Raw genomic sequence first — 17,981 nt, 5'->3', positions numbered from 1 at the left:
GACAATTTCTTCATAACCATTTGTAATAATTGATCGCATTCAAACATTTAATGTTTAATTTAAACAACCGATTGTTTTTTGAAACAACTTCCTTTCTGATTCACCATTCATTTAACTTCAACTTGAACAATAAACACATGTTAGTACTGATTTTGGTCCCTGGTTTTCGTTATTCAGTTTCGTATTTTTTGTTCTCATAATAAACCTGTCCTTGTTACTAATTTTGTTCAAACCAGATCTTTCGATTAGTTGCAATTTTTATAACCTAGTTTTGTTACCGATTTTGTTGAAACAAATTTCTGAAATAACTGTTATTTTCTAAACTGATTACTTTTCATCGTGAAAAATTGTCAAATAATCGTTATTTTCTGCTCCCTGTAACAGACATATTTCTCATACAGATGTTGTCCACCAAAATCTTTCTTGTTCTTCGAATTCTAACTAAATTAAATTCTAATTTTTACCGAACAAAGATCATTTTAACTAAAGATGGTATAATTGTAACAATCACTGAGAGATATATGATTTTCACAAGCTACGTTGTCTTTATATAGATTATATCATTTCTACAGATAGTGCCAAAAAATGTCGGCATTTTGTGAATTACCATTTGTACAGATAGCGTCAAAAACTGCCGGTATTTTGTGGATCGCGGTGCAAAATATTACCGGACGAATATGTGTCAATATTATTAACGTTTCCAAACTATGTCTGAACTAGCGGACTTTTTTATTTATGTTTCCAAACTAGTGGATCTTTAGATAATTTCATGTAACAATATCTGTTACTATTCGTCCCTGTTAAAAACGACACCGAAGCCGTTCTCGTGCACGTCACCACGCTAGTGTTCGACGCCGTCTAGTGTAGCACGGCATCGTCGCGGGGTAGGGTGTGAAAACCGTCGGCTAGCCTTTCGCTGAAGCCGGACGCCAAAAACGGGAGCAATATAGCCCTGCCGGGGAGTGTCCGTGTGACGGTATTAATAACGGCGTGTGCGGGAGGTGGCCCGATTCATTGAAGACCAGTTATAGAATGATGCAGGCGGCCGCGTAACTACAATTTATTTTTTGGCTATTTTTAGCAGTTGGCGTGGCGCCACTATTTTCGGTTCTCTCAAATTTCTCACTCCATATTTGGGATTATGGATGACGGGCCCGCGGCGCGGTGTATCTTTACGACCCCGCCAGTTAGAGACACTCTCGTTATATGCTCGCGTGCCCCCACCACTGCCAGCTGTTCGACCCATCGAACGCGAGCCTTCTCCGAACAATAAACGCTTTGTTCACTTGCTTTTTCTTTTTCTTCGTTCGCCAGTAAAAACTGCTTAAATCTATCCTTCCTATTGTTATTTTATCGTTTCGAACCCCAAGTAGTTTCCATCTTCGTTTATTTATTAACTCTTTCCAGACTCGATTTTACAAGCAGACCAATTTTTACACACATTCCTTCTATTCATAAATAATGATACGATCAGTACGTAACAATAACTTTGGTATTTCTCAACTGCTTTAAATCGGTTGTAAAATTATTATATAACAATGTTTAATATTATGTAATTCAATATTGTTGTATGCTATGTAATTTAATGTTGTGTTACGCTATGCAATATTGTTTAATATTATGTACTATTATTAGTAAAGGGTTATGAATTGCAAAACCTTATGAACTGTTCTTTCAACTCTAAGTTGTAAATGTAACTTCGATGCAATTAAATAAATAGAATATAGTCTTTGAAGAAAGAGTAGACAAAAGAATAAATTATGTATTTCGTGGTAAACATTTGATGCAAATAATAGCCTGGATGGTTGATCTCATTTTAAACATGTCTATGTTTAAGCAGTATACTCGAATATACTCGACATAACGCATAATGTCTTCGTGACGAGTATAGTCGTCATAACACAAAATGTCTTAATGACGAATATACACGTCAAAACAGCTAACTGCATAAGCAGTATATTTCGATATTTTGTATTCAATTAAAAATCTTATAAAGCTGTTGCATTTATTCGAAATATGGATTGGATCAAACATATATATATATATATAAACCTAACAGCAACACGTATAAACACCTAGCTTATTATAAATAGACATCTATTTAATTTATGTCTTTTTGTTGCCAAATTACATGGTTTAAGATTTCACTGACACTATTGCCATTAAATGTACCAAGCGCTAACAATGACTAATGTGTACCATTATACTTTGAAAGAATCTCGACACTGAATTATTTAGGCTCTTCGATATTTTAACGCTAACGTGTGTCTGGGTTGAGATTGTAACAATTGTGCATTAGAAAATGTGAAACTATCTAACATTTCCCCTAACAACGTTTAGTATTAATACATAACCTGGCAACTAAAATGGCAAATCGAAACTTTTATGTTTGAATTTTCTTTTAAATTGAAACTTTCATATCCAAATTTTCTTTTAAATAATAATATCTTGTACAATATAAATCCTAGTACTAAAAATGTGCAGCATTTACGAAATATTAAACACTTTTATCGTAAAGTTCTAGAATTCATTTTTCCAAGAAAAATTGAAGAATTTCTGCAAAAATTAATATCGTCGATAAATTCTATGTGCACAGCTAATATTATGCTGAAACCAAAAATAATTCATTTGTTTCTTTAGTTCGGTCTGCGTTAAGTCAGTGCACTATTATGATGATAATAGCTAACAGTTATTTTGAAAAAGAAAAGAAGAAGAGAACTTCTTTGAAAAGTTATTTTGGAAAAGAAAAATATCTTTTACCGGATATAACTTTTTGAAATATTATCAACACCGTAAATAGATTATATGGACAATGTGTAAAACAAATTTAAGAAGAATATATGTAATACTATGCATTTATTATAAGCATATACCTCGCGGACGTAAGACGACAAACACTGAACATTGAAAATTGTTTCAGCTAAATCTTAAACACTGTGGAAATGTTTCTTGCGCAGAATGATTCACTAAACAAGCTCAAATGTAACAAAATATTTGTTGCTATCGCTAGCAACATTTGAACATGTCCAATACATTGAACTTACTTTTGGGAAATAAACTCGAATTTTCAACTTCGCGAATATCTGCTGTTTTAACTGCTAAAGCTATGGCAATGTTTCTTGGTTAGAACTATGGTATAGTTTGTTTCAAAACACAATAGTATATATAGTGGGAAGGAAAATAGAGCCAACACTTAAAATGGTGTAATTTTTTAAAGATTGGTTTAAATGTCTTGAATTTTTCTGTAATTGTTAGAAGAACTAGTTTACTGTGCAATGACTGAAATACTTTTTCAAATCACTTTTTTAATAAAAAAAAACGTATTTCAATCACTATACAATCTTTCTAACATTTACAGAAAAATTCAAATAATTTAGACCAGTATAAAAAAATTATACCTTTTCAAGTGTTGACTTAATCTTGTTCCCCACTATATTTTTGTAATATAATAAATATTTAGACATATTTGAACATTGACAAATCATCATCGAACATGGCAATTGTATAGGATAGTTCCAAGGAATTTTTGTGCTTCAATTGTAATAACTGTGCATACGTTTTTCACTGTAGAAAATTCTTTAACTACCTCAAAGGTAGTGACATACGTTTTTATATCTTTGCAAATATTTAAATAGGCTTAAACAGTGTTTCTTGAAAGTGCTATTTGAAATTAAAGGACTGCGATGAAAAATCATACACCACGCGACCGTCTATAAAAAATTACCGTAAAAGCAACTGCAAAGTTTTTGTTTCTGACAGAATTTATCGATAATAAATATTCAAACACTTTCGTGAATCTGTTTATACGTATATATTACGGCTTGCAAACTCTATTTTGAATAGGAGTTCTTTGTTTATATCAGTATTTTCAAATGAATGTAGTTATAGAATAATTGTCTATAAAAACATATCTAGAATTTCAAAATTGTGTCAATCAATTATTTTTACCGATATTTCTAGTATTAATGAATTCTACAATAGCAACGACAACTTCATTTATAAACCAACAAGTTGATTTAGATTTATTAGTTGAGAAACAATTATTAATTTTTTTTCGGCAAGGTTTAATCGAAACACTGTAAGACAACTTAATTTGAGGTTATTGTTCGAAAGAATACATTCAAGTTTCTTTTTAATATAATAATCATTAAAAATCCTATTAACAGTTTCCTTTTAAACAATTGTCTAAAAGAAACCAGATTAATTATAAAACTTGAAAATAATTTATGGGTTTATAGACCAAAAATGCTGTCATTATTGAACAACATCTTACGAAATCTTCGATAAGTAATTTCTAGCAAAATTATATTCAGCGCAACGAAAATAATAATCTATACTACTGTACATTATCTAAATTTATTATTTCATTGTTTAATATAATTTGCTTGCTTCATGTATCGTATCAATAGACGTTGGCATGTTAACGGTTCTTCTCTGTTCAAAAAGTTATTAAAACAGGTAGTTCAAGCATTCAAATCACTAACATCTGAATGACAATTAGCACAAACGATAGAAAAATGAAAAAGACCTATCTATAAATTGGCGTTGTAGAAAATTTGTTTAGAGAAACAGCTAAAAGAAGCATGTGAATGCTTTTCGGATCTTGGGATCATCAAAGTAGTCCGCGAACAGAGTGTTAACTGAACGATTTAAGGATCCTAGACACCTGATCCCCAAACCCAGGAATGTTTACTTTTATATAACAAAGCGGTATGCTGCTCGAGAATGAAGCTTTAGGTGTCGGCGGGCCAGTGTACACAATTACAGGCAACAAGTGGACGATTCGGTACGCGGGGTGCGGCCGGGAGTGTGTACGGTCTCAATTGGCAGGGGCGCAAGTAGGTTAAAAACGGTAAGTCGGCTGCAATGCTCAGGAATATGTCAAGGCGATGCAGGGCAGAGGTTCCCTAGGAGATCTTCTCAGTGGAAATACACTTTCTTTGCTTTCGAAGCACGAGCTAGCTTCATTTCTCTACCATTAACGCCATACAACCTCTATGTAGGGTGCTAACTTAATCCTGACTCAAAAAATTCAACGCTGGGAGTTCGAAGACCAACTGCTACGAATGTGTCAATATAATGGCGCGGATTGATTACTTTGTATAATATCTCAAGAATTGGGGAAATCCATTTTTGTAGCACTACTGGAGCTCCGTTTATGCTAATTTAGCACCCTGGGGTATAGTAGCGGTGAGTCAACTTCACTTTTGAAGCCGAGAGCCCGGAGCCTCGGCATTAGGATTTCATCGAAGCCTCGCTGTGAGCTACTGGAAATTAGCAAAGTCCATGTCTCTATTATTGAAGAAGAAAGGTAGCTTAATTTATCAATTATATTAAAACAAGTCATTTGCCCGTTCAGTACTGAGTCAAAAATTGGAACTCCAAATCAAGGTCTGATGGTTGAGTTCTTGGGGATTTGTCAAATAGGTCTAGGATGCTAACGCTGACAGCATCCATTCTAAATCGAAATTTCGAAGATGACAGTCTGGAGACAAAGTTAATACCCTAGCTCCGGTTATGAATTAAAATTTCGAAGATGAGAGCATAAGTACTTAGCATTAGAAAAATAATCTGTGCCTATCTAGGGTGCAAAGTTAACATCCTGCCTGTGAGAGTTGAAATACTAAGAGCTTATAAAAAATACTAAGTCTATGAAAATAGCACCCTCGTTACGGCATGAATGTGGATGGAGATATCAAAGATGTGCACGCAAAGATTGAAAACTTAAGAACGTTCTCCTGTTAGGCATTAAGGCTTCAAACTGAAGCTACTTTCAACAAGTAGCTATCTTATCTCAGAAGTAGCTATATTCAGAATTTTAAACAAAATTTATAAGACAAAGTTAAATACTCGAGGAAATACGAAAGCGACTTCCTCTGAAAGAATTGACTATTTTAATTGTTGCAAAACAAATCAGCTCTATCTACAGTGCAAACTGGACTTATCACTTAGAAATCTAACTCCTGCACCAACTCTTCTAGCAGATAAAGATCTGTCTTACCAGCTTAGAGTTAGGATCAGTGACTCCAGATTGAAAATTAAAAACTGGAAGCTATTACCGTTCCAAGTCTCAGTCTATAAGAGGCTACCCACTAAGCTGGTTATCTAAGTAGCTAAGCCGACTAATTTACTAGCTACAAGTGACACCAGTGACTCGACGACTTCAGAGTCCCACTTCTCTATCCCCTAAGCTGACTAGTTAATTAGCAATCTGTAACACCAGTGATTGTAGGCTATCAAATTCTCGCCTCTATACATCACTATCCCCTAAGCTTTCTAACTGTCTAGCTATCCGCATCAGCAACGTTTCAAAGACTCCAAAGGGATCCGCAAGCTCGGTATCGAAGCAAGTTCTCCAAACACTAGCCGCCGCTGAGCATCGCGGTCAGCGGGTCTCGGATTACCTGTGACGGGAAACTTGCTTTCCGGCAACATGAACGCTCGGTGCTGTCGGTTTACTGCGGGTAAATCCTAGCGGAGTGCGGCCTATCATCCGCAGCCGGTGGTGTCTAGGGTCCTCGGGCTCGTCCTCAGAGAACTGTTCACTCGCGAGTCGGAAAGAGGACGATGAACCCCTCGCGACGTAGCCCGTCGGACACTTGTTGACACTGTCTTTAGGGTTCACGGGGAACTTCGGTACGGTTTGCGACAGTTTGCGAGGTGGAACGGTGTCGGGCACGTCGGATGAACTGAGGAGGTGGTCGGGTCGCAGTCAGGAAGCCGAGGAGGGCACGTGTCTAGGACGGGTTAGGCGTTGAAGAAGCAAAGAAGAAGAGGAGAGCAAGATGAGGAACTCGCGGGAGCAAGGTGAGGAGAAAGAAGGAGAGAGACAGAGAGAACGAGGGGGAGAGAGAGAGAGAGAGAGAGAAAGAGAGAGAGATGGGAGAGCGGACCGTTTTGAGGCAGTTTTGGCACTGTTACCAGCGCGGACCGGCGAGCACCAACCCCGAGCAGCTCCTCCTCATCCGAAGACGACGACAGCGACAACCACGGCGGCGGAGACGACGAGCGGAGAAGCCGAGCCGAGCTGAGCGGTGCCGAGCGGAGCTGAGCGGAGCCGAGCGGAGAGGACGAGCGGAGGTATACGCGCCGATGAGGAAGAAGAGGAAGAAGAGCGAGCGGAGGCGAGGGCGTATATTCTTGATTTGGGCGGATGGAAATCTGAGATTGCTCCATATCGGGCTGTGCGCCGTGACCACAGAGGTGCTCTGTAATAGCAGACATCTGAAACTTCTCTCTCTGCCTATCTCTCTCTCTTACACTCCCTCTCTCCCTCCCTCCCTCACTCACGTACTCCGTCTCTCTTGCTCTCTTTCTCCGTCTCGCTCCTTCTTGCTTTAGTTTTCGGTGCGATACGACTCGCGTGTCTTTATTTCACAGCGCGCCTGTGCGCTTCCTCTTTTTCTTCCATCTGTTTCGGCTTACTACTCTCCGGCTGGATTAGGTTTCTCCCGTTATCGACGACTTTTCTTTGATGTTTTCTTAACGCGTCCGGTGCCGCGTCATCCTCTCGATCGTGGGTGACACAATTTTCTTTGTGCCCGTGGGATCTGGGAACTGCAATTGGGTTGCGGGTGCAGATTTTTCGAATGCAATCAAACCTTGCGTGCGTAACTGGATACCAATTGTTTCTGTTCGTTCTTTAGTCATTTAAAATATAATTTCAATTTCTTTTTGAAATCTAATTTCATTTAAAACGATGTTAATGTTTAAGATGATGTAGGATAATTTAATCCTTTGCACTACGATTTTTGTTCACAGTTGCATTGTTTATATTGCATACTTGTTTGTGACTAAGAAATTACTATACGAGACAGATGATTTATATTTGATAACCTCCATCTCAATGTTTAAACGTTGGTGATAGAAGGGCAGAGTTTTATTTCGATTTATCACACTTGAATGATATCCATATTTAGTAGACCATGATTTAAATTTTTATAACGAGTCTGACACAGGATTTTATAGGGCAAGGGGTTACATAAGGGAAATTCAAACATTGTGGACGCACTTTATGTGTTTCCTTCTAACAACGTGTGTATAGAACACTTAAATTTCATTTGCCATAAATAAAAAGAACAATTAAATAGACTGTTCCCTACTATAGAAGCTCTGAAGAGATTAAATACAATGTGTGATGTAGAATCTGACAATATACTCTATCGAATTCTTTTAATCTTTAAATATTACCATATCGACATAAATGTATGCAATATACAAAAAATCTGATGTGTACTTAAATACAATTAAGCACTTATTACGTGAATAAATCACTTTGAATAAAATCCTTGGACATATGTACATATATAAACATTCAAGTATATAACTTAAGTATATAACTCACCAAAAAATGTAAAATATTGTGTTAAAAAAAGAAAAAAAATATGTATCTGTATGGAAGACAGAACGGATGGGTTACATCCACTGCCAATAAAGTTTCAATTCAATTCAATTCATGTATAAATTACATTAAACACGGTTACAGCAAGTTAGTAAATGCAAATTAGTAATTAGTTACCAAGGAATCATTTTAAATATATTAATAATTAATCACCAAGGAACCTTTTAAAATTTATCATACCCTATCCCTGTTTTTTTATCAAACAAAAAAGGAAACAACTTTCAGTATAAGTACAAAAATTATAAGTTCAAAGCATAAAAATATAGGTTTAAAAATTAGACAGTATACGTGATGCTTTCGCTTAAATGTCATCAAATAAGCACGAAGTTCCTGGTAATTAAACAACCTTCGGTCTTCTTGCTATCTCCAGGATATCTCGCAGTAATAGCGCGACCATGCTGCTTCAGGTAACATCAGATTGATTTTACTAATACCGCGAACATGCCGTTTCAATACCGGTTTAATGCCACAGCATGATATTCAGTTATTGATGCACCTTGGTGTGTACCAACGTTATTAAATTGACCCCACCGCTGAACAAAACCGCAAGTAATTATCATTTGGATAATCGAGATTCTATGATTCAAAATAATGAATCAAAAATTAACACATACACATTTTGAACACATTTTGAACACATTTTGAAAAATAGCATATTATATTTGATTGACGTAATGATAACATTGTTGCGCGATACAGTATCATGAGACTACAACGTGCGTCGAATACTTGCTGGATTAATGTTCGTCAACAAATGATCTGCATATGTTGTAGGAACACAACATAAATAGGTTCTTATTCAATTATTTTAGTTTTCTGATATGGTAATACAGAGAAGTTATATCATATTATATTAATCAATTATAATATAGATATGATATAATAGAACTTATATTATATTAATATAATTATATAATACGGTAATATAATATAATTATAATCGTAGTGTTCGATAAAATGTGTAATTTATATAAAAATTTTAGATTACACTTTTTCGTGATAACAACATTCAGTTTTTAATAAGACTAAAGAATTTAATACAGTCAAGTTATATATTCAGGTTGAATAAAATTAAAAAATTAATTTGAATAAAATTAAAAAGTTTATTCGATTGTTGCTCCTTTTTAAAAGTATGATTCGAAACAACATTCTCATTTTTGTGACGATGCATCAAATGGACCTTTGCTTTTACTTAAATAATGATGATTGAAAACAGTACATATTTCTATTTTACACGTTATTTTGTCTGTCGTCATTTTTCAAAACATTTCTCCAGTTCAAACAAGTAAGAAGATAGGCACAAGGAGATATGACATTTAAATGGACAACGCAATCAGCAATAAATAAACGTGTAATAGAGAAAATTTCATTTCCATTAAATGTATCTTTAGTTATGTAATTGCAGCATTAATGGATAGCTGAGATTCTTCTGATTCAAATGAGTCCAAACACGATATAAATCGGATTAATTTTAGCTATTTTATTGTAATTAATAAGAAATCTACAGGGTGCTTTACATGCTTTAAAAATAAGCATTTTATTAAAAAATTGTTAATTCGTTGCTTTGAAGGTAAGCAGAGTTCTTGTGTCTAAGTAGAGAGGTTTCCAAGTTGTTACGATCAACTAATCTAAAGTTATTGCAATTGTACAAATTACGTGTCTCATCTTGTATAATATAATAAGTATTTTCATAAACATAGCACGATTTATATCGTGTTGGACTCATTTTAATCGGAACAAACTCAGCTGTTCATTGATGCTACAATTGTTAAAGTAGGATGAAAATTACTGACAATAAAATTGTCTTTCCTCCATGTTTACTCTGTCCAGTCGTGATGTCCTATTGTTACGCGTCTGTCTTCTAATACTATTTCTTATCTATTGGTACATTCATGAACTATAGTCTTTAAACAATTAAATCTTCTTAAATAATTAAATACTTCAACAATTTTAAAATGAATCGGATTATGCCAAGGTTGCGTGCATTTAGTATGCCAGTGTAGCATATTCTTTAAATAAATAAATAAATAATTAATTGTCTCACATAATTAAACACGTAAACGATTTTAAGATGATTTAACATCAATTTCAATCGAAGTTCTCGTTTATATAAGATGATCCAAAGGGTCAGGATAGAGTTCAGCGAATATAAATCATCAAATTGGAGTTCGCATAAACGAAGTTGCATTTGTTCGTTGACAGCTTTCCATAGGACGTATCCAGAAAACATTCCCACGCTAATCTCGGCCATTGGGTAACTTTTAATGGGTTAATTAATAATTTATTCGGGCCGGCGAACAATCCGAAGGTGTAACAGCGGATTCCGAATCTGACATTTAATTCGCAGCCCGTTACCCCGTCGCGACCGCCGTCGCTGTCAATAGGAGGAAACGTCATAGGCGCTCGCGCGATAGTACGCCGCGAGTTTATGCGAGTGTGTACGATACCACGGAGGCGTACATTATATCCCGCATAGGTTAAGCCTGCCCGCCTACTCGGCCGACGTGTCCCAATACCTGGCAGCGATATGTCAACAGCTACTTTCCACCGCTCTGGCATCAGGTTTTATCTGCGACGCTCGCGGAGCAACGCGCAGCGTTCCGCTGGCTATGGGGACATGACAGCCTGGAACCGGACGAGGCACGGCCGACAAGCTGCCGTTTTAACAGCCGATTAACCTGCCCGCAGAAAAATCGAGGATCATTGTTGGCTTCGCGCCTGCGAGATCGACGGTGAAACGTTAAGTCGATTAGCGCCGAGCCGATGGATCGAGGAAATCGTCGATCGGAAGTATTCTCGCTTCCTTGCTGTAGCAATTGTAACGATCGGATTGTATACGGTAATGCTTTAAATCTAACGAGACTGTAAACTTTACGAAATATCTGTTATCTTTTCCTGTTTTAAGCGAATCGTTGAAATTCGCGGCTTTTCTTCGAAATCTATGCGGTTACCTTTCCTCACCGACAGCGTCTTCTTTGGAATCTATCATTTCCCTTTTCTGAGGTTAGAATTCTAAGATACGTGGCTGCAAGAACAATATTGTAATTAGTTTGCGGATTTTACGCATTTGTGATAAAAATGATTAGGCACGATTTAAAACAGTATTAAAAAGAGAAGAGAAATTTGCGTTTGCCTGCCATGTCTTCTAAGTGATGATGACAATTTTTATTTTGCATAAACATCCGCAGTCTAATTATATTTAGTTTGCTTTATTGATCATTTTGTGTATGTTGCAATAAAGACCGAACTGATTGTACAAGGAAATTGCATGAATAAATTGTTTTTTCTGTTTACTACAACCGCAACACAATTTTTCTTAAAAAATTTTAAGTTGAAGCCCTGATACATAAGGGTGGTTCGCCGAATAAGAAGACAGAATTTATGTGATTTTTGTTTCGAGATCTTTTCTATAGCAAAAATTAACACAATTGATAACAATTTGCACAATTTTTACCAGAATAAAATATTTGCTAACCCTCGGAATCTTTCACGTTAAACTTGTTTAAACTCAGGTTTTATTACATGTTTCAGGTTTTATGAAACATGTGTAATTCGCATAAAGAGATCTTTCAATTCCAGAGTTTATAGGGACGCTCTAAAAATGTCACTGCACAGAAATCTGAGGAAACTAGTCTCCTACTGAATCGTGTCCTGTGTTAGCTGCATCCAGTCGGAGCATAGTCACTCTTTTGTAAGCAAAGGGGTCGGTATAAGTCGTTACCCGGTCTCCGATAAGAGATTAAGAAAATTTTAATTAAAACGAACGAAGAGATCATTCTCTGTATGTAACACGCATTTGAATAAATTTCCTACTTGGATTTAGGTCTGCTTCAAACAGATGAGGCACTTGGTGATTCTACGAAATGTCGGGAGTAGACAAAGGGTTAAACACAAATAGAGATCTCATCGCTTCTTTAACTATTTCTGTAAAACTTACGAGCTCACGGGTACTCGATTTTTCTCCGAAATCATTAAACATTTATACTTCAATAGGTAGTGGAATGTTAAAATGCTGTGTGAGCATTTTATACGCTTGCTAATGTAGTGATACATTGTAATATACAATGAAATATACATTACTGATGATATATATCACTATTTCATATATAATATATGATATATATTAATCTTTTCCTTAATAACTCGTTAATGATGCCTCGGAGAAAATTTTTGAAAAAGAAAAAGTTACTTCAAATGACCTTAGGAACCCACCATTTCTCGATTGCGAGAGACTTTTCGGGCACCCTATATGTATATACATAGCATTGTAGAGTAATACAAGTAATGTTTAATAAACATACGTAATGTAGATACTAATAAATATAATAATGATAATCCTTTATTTTAAGTGTGAGGATTTACAGGGAACCATACTGATACACTGTGTATTTCTACACATAATTATTATATGTGTACAGGTATACTTCCCTTAGAAGTTTTAAGGTCACCAATTTCAGCACTATCACCGAGACTCGAAGCAGATTTTTTAGTAGGGCTTTCTTAGAAAGATATTGTTACAGTATATCGTAACTGTGCATAAAAAGTGATGCAGCATCAGTTTCGTTACTTTATAGGCACACCTCGCATTGCAGAGCGCGTAATAAGTCGCAGGCATTCGCGGACGGGGACGTGTTGCCGAAGAACGGAGATTGCGCGTCCCGCCATCCGGTGCACGGTTGTGGGAAATACCACTTCTCTGGTGCAGTCTGCAGGCAATCGGCCATTCAAGGCTCATTAACTCGCAAGACCGCGCGTTCCGCCGGATTATGTCGTTTCTCCGCGAACGTATTTGTCAATCTACACAGGATGTATCGGAAACGTTCGTATAAACCCCAATAAGATAATTCTCCGCGAATAAATAAGGAGACAATGGTATGAGATTGGAAACTATGAAACGGGTGTCTTTGTTTAGTCTGCGTTCAGCTGCGACTCAGAGAGGTTCGTTGCAACGTGCGCTCGATATTTTTATTTATAAATTTTAAAGGTTTTCTTCTTACACATATCGTAACATTTTTTTCATATTTGTATACCATATTTATTTGATTTTTCTCCGAAACAGGATGGAAATAAAACGCGACTTACATCTACTTTTGTTGTACGAGTTCAAATTGAATGATAGTGCTGTTTAAGCTATGAGGAATCCTTTCGTTACAGCAGTTTGCTCCGTTGGAGTGATGCCTCGGAACGGGTCATTTATAGTTTTATATTACATTATATTATACTGTATTATATAATATAATATTGTATTGTATGATATTTTATTCTATCGTATTGTATTTTCTCGTATTATATTGTGTTATGTATATTATATTTAAATAATATCATATGCCGATTATAGTCGGCACCCATATACACAGCATGTCACGCGGACACCGACTACAGTCGGCATCCCCAACAAAAGGGTTAATCATGCATTCGGAGATGGATCCACCAATGGAAAGAATGCTCGATAATAGTTGCAAAAATTTCGAATATCGAACAAAAATTATGAATTATTTTTAAGAGAAAAAATATATAGTAACCAAAACGTTATTGTAAAAGACTTTGAATTGTTCATTAACTCTAAAAATGAAGATTTTTCTCAAAAGGGCATATATGACTTGCCTAATCGTTGGCAGAAAGTCGTAGATGTCAATGGAAGTTATCTCGATTGAATATAATAAACAATGTGAAAAATGTTGTTTATTATTTTCATTCAACGTCTGTTTCGTAGTTTCCGACCTAATAATACTATTTCTTCCATCTCTGTTCTCATTGCGCGTTTCCAATGTAAAGGGAATTCTTTTGCGATTCCATAATGAATAGGTGGAATAAAGACGAATTTTAAAGTGACGACTCGACAGGCTATATGTATAATATATGCATACTACGTATGTATTGTATATGTTTACCGCGGATTTTATGCATTTGTAGCAGAAGTGAATAAATCGAGTATACAAAATTGAGAAGGCATTGCGAGAATTTATTAATATTGATATACAATTTATATTTAATTTCTGGTTTGTACGATTGTTTTGGAAAATCCTTTATGTTTATATCTATTATTAATTTAAGAATTGTATTATGACTACGTAAATGATTATTAATTTCACTTGTAGTTATCACTGTAAACACAATCAAAATTGCCTTCTTTAACTTTCAAAAATTTAAATCTCAAAAGTTTTAACTAAAAGTTTAAGTTATTATAAATTGTTAGCGTAAATGACAAACACTTATAAATTAATATGTACCTTCGACAGCACAATGTAATGAAACTTAATACTATACATGAAATATTACATAAACTGAATAAAAATTGCAATTTATACTAAAACAGCAGGTGTTCCAATATTTTTTGAAAGGTGTGTATATTCTAATAATAAAAATCTACAAATATAATATTTTCTGAAGTTCTTCTTTTAAATATACACAGTGTCTCAGCTTAAGCAAGTCACCTACAGTGTTGCCAATAGCTATAAGTCCACAGTAATTTTTACATCTTTACCGACACACGAACAAAAATAAAAAAAGTACTACATGTATACTTCAATACGTTTATTTTCCATTATTTCTAACACAAAAATTTTTGTTTAAATATCATTAAAAATTTTAAAGTTTCTTAGACTCTTCAGTTACGCACAATAACGTATGACGCACGACATTACGTAAGAAATTCGTTTTGTTATTCGAATAATTTTACAAGCTCTATTTGAATAATTTATTCGAACAACAAATGAAGAATTATTCGGAAACATAGAATCATTTGTTAGGAACAACAGCGTATTTGCTGCTTGGCTAAAATATTCGACTAAAGCTTATTCACTCGAATAATTATTTTGCATAAATATTTGAAGCAATTTGAATAATGCTGAACTCTGTTCGACACGTATATTTTTCGCTTTCGATGGACAGCGTTTGCTGAAGCCTGGAGCAAAACAACCGTCGGCCGACTTCGCTTCGATCGAGCGCTTTTATCCAGCATCAATAACAATCGATCAGTACGGTGAGCGATAAAAAAAAAAAGAAACAGGAAAGAAATACGCTGGGCGTGCCACGCATAACAAGCTCGCAATTTTTCCCGCGAATTCCTTGATGACTAACAACTACAGTTAAGAATCCAGTGCGGCGACGACGATGACGACGACAACGTTCACCTCGCAGCGCATACATGGATCATTACTTAACAGTTACTTACAAACTCGCTCGCTAAGTTATCGTTTCCTCTGAAATCCCATGAGCGTGGTTATGCCGGCAACAAGAAGAGAGAATACGCGTGTACGTGCCGCCATCAATTTCACTATTTAGAGCATCTCCTCCACCCACTTTCGGAACGAAGTGGAAAATTATACGACGACGCCAGGTAGAATGGTAATTATGGCAAAATTGAGTAGTTGTAATTTAACAGAAAAAAGAAGAAAGAACGATTCAGAGTATTTCAAAATATCGATGCATTATTTTTAATGGACACGACTGGTTAATGAAAGAGTATTTTTTGCGATCGATCCGAGCTAATGTTTATTTTCTATAAAATACCGCGGTCTAATCGTAAATACTGTATTTGTTATGACAAAAGAATTTCTTTTTGAAATTTTTATATGGATATTTGTAGAACGGGGAAGACTGAACAACTTTTGTTGGAAATGCTTCCTCGCCAGATCATCAGAAATGTTTGGAAAGTCGTGTAAAGTTTCAGTCCCACTGTAGTATATTGCGTCAGGAACAAAATTTGGGAAAAAAGAGCTGTGTTGCGATACTTTTTTTTGGACTAATGTAATGTATAATGTATTTATGTACTTTTGTCTCTAGACTTTGATAAAAAAAGAAATAAACTTTATTTCGATGTAGAAGAAATTAATAATGTTCATATTTCATAAATTTTGCATGAAATCTGTATCCAGCGATTAAGGAAAGAAATTTCTACGTATAGTGCCGCCCAAAAGTATACAAGCTCCACCTCAACTCTCACTACTATTAAAAGAATTGTTAAATCTTCAATAAACTTGAATAAATTTCATCTATGCTAATTAGCACAATATTGAAGATCGTATCTAACCAATAATTGAAGTGCAAACAAACGAATTTCGACAGGCATTCGCTTCGTTGGGACTAAATACGATTTCTGATAAAGCAGCCATCACCGAAGACAATGATGAGGACCATCCTGAAGAACGACCGTTTGCATCGTTGACGAGATAAGGACCGGCAGCTAAACAAAATCAAATCATATTGAGCCGAGCCAACGAAACATTACGCAGTATCAAGGTTCTACGGGGAAAGGGCGATATGGGGGTGGAAGGTTTTATTAAACAGGTAAAGTTTGCCCCTGTCGCCTGTAACGAATCGCTCATCCTGCTGAAGCTTGTCGTAGCAGAGAAAATCACTGAAAACGCCGAGAGATGCATTCGATATCATAATATTGAAACTTATGAACAACTTTATTAAATATTGAGAACGCGCAGGTGTCTACACCGGCCACCACCAACGTTGTTGCCGCAACAAATTGCTCTCGACCCAACAGGGATTCGAAGAATCGGTAACGCAATAAAGTGTAAGATTTCGACAGGCGCTGAGCGAACTTCTTTATGCAGTTCAGGTGAAACGTTCTAACGCCACTGCACAACGCATCGCCATCACAGAGGGAGAAGAAGAAGCAATACGCACATATACCACGAAACCTACCTCATTTTGCGAGACCTATCCAAAGACCGAACCTCGTCCCTATTAGGCGGCCTGAAAGACTAGTCCAGCCACGTACACTTACTTGCAACTTTTGCTAACGATCCGGACACGCGAAGGACAATTGTTTTTAGTATAAAAATTTTCTACAGCGATAGCACGAAAAACTCCTATCGCGTGTGAATCACCTAAACAAAACGATAGAGACAAAATATCGCAAGGATATATTACACAGCAGGAAGACTACAACACATACGGTGCAAACAAGACCCCACAAGAAGAGTATGACGATTTTTACTTGACACATGAGCAGGAGTGAATCTTATCAAAGAACGCGACGCACCGACCAAGATAAGATTTACAGAAACAAAACATATTCAACTGGGACGAGATAAGCTTCCTATCCATTACATGACGCACATTCCTTTCCTACAGATTAAACACCCTTTCCCAATAATACCTAACGAGTTACCACTAATCGATAATGGAATATTCGGATTACCATTTCTTGAAAAATATCAGTTTCAAATTACTAACAAATCGATAACACTAAATGGTACAACAATAAAATTACCGGAAACACCCGAGGAAATAGAGGTACAACCAGGCAACCATATGCACCACATCAAAATTATTGATAATCATCCTTGCTACGTAATGTTCATCAAAACTGGTAAGCAACCTTTGACAACATCTAACATTGAAACAAAATCTTTAGACTCCAATCGAATACCCCAACTCATTGACAAATTACGGCTTAATCATATTGACAACAATTATCGGGACAAAATCAGAAAAATTATAGCAACATATAACAAAGTTTTCACTTTGAATTCGGATCCCTTACTCTGCGCTTCTCTAACTCAACACGAAGTTACTATTAAAAATCGTCAAACCATTAACATAAAATATTATAAACCACCGG

The 17,981-nt window shown here is 35.8% G+C and overlaps 1 protein-coding gene and 1 long non-coding RNA gene across 2 annotated transcripts in view; one reads left to right on the top strand and one right to left on the bottom strand.

The window, feature by feature from the left end:
• LOC144472747 (uncharacterized) overlaps nt 1-17,981 on the bottom strand; it is a 110,166-nt gene that overhangs the window by 19,905 nt on the left and 72,280 nt on the right. The window lies entirely within an intron of this gene.
• Nucleotides 13,126-13,660, top strand: LOC144472721 (uncharacterized). Its single transcript, XR_013494455.1, has 2 exons — nt 13,126-13,339; nt 13,461-13,660. It is a non-coding gene; the product is annotated as an uncharacterized LOC144472721 (long non-coding RNA).

This window comes from Augochlora pura, chromosome 7 (assembly GCF_028453695.1).
Source record: "Augochlora pura isolate Apur16 chromosome 7, APUR_v2.2.1, whole genome shotgun sequence".
NCBI lineage: Eukaryota > Metazoa > Arthropoda > Insecta > Hymenoptera > Halictidae > Augochlora > Augochlora pura.
Note: the sequence above shows the minus strand (reverse complement) of the source record. Positions and strands in the feature narration are given on the sequence as shown.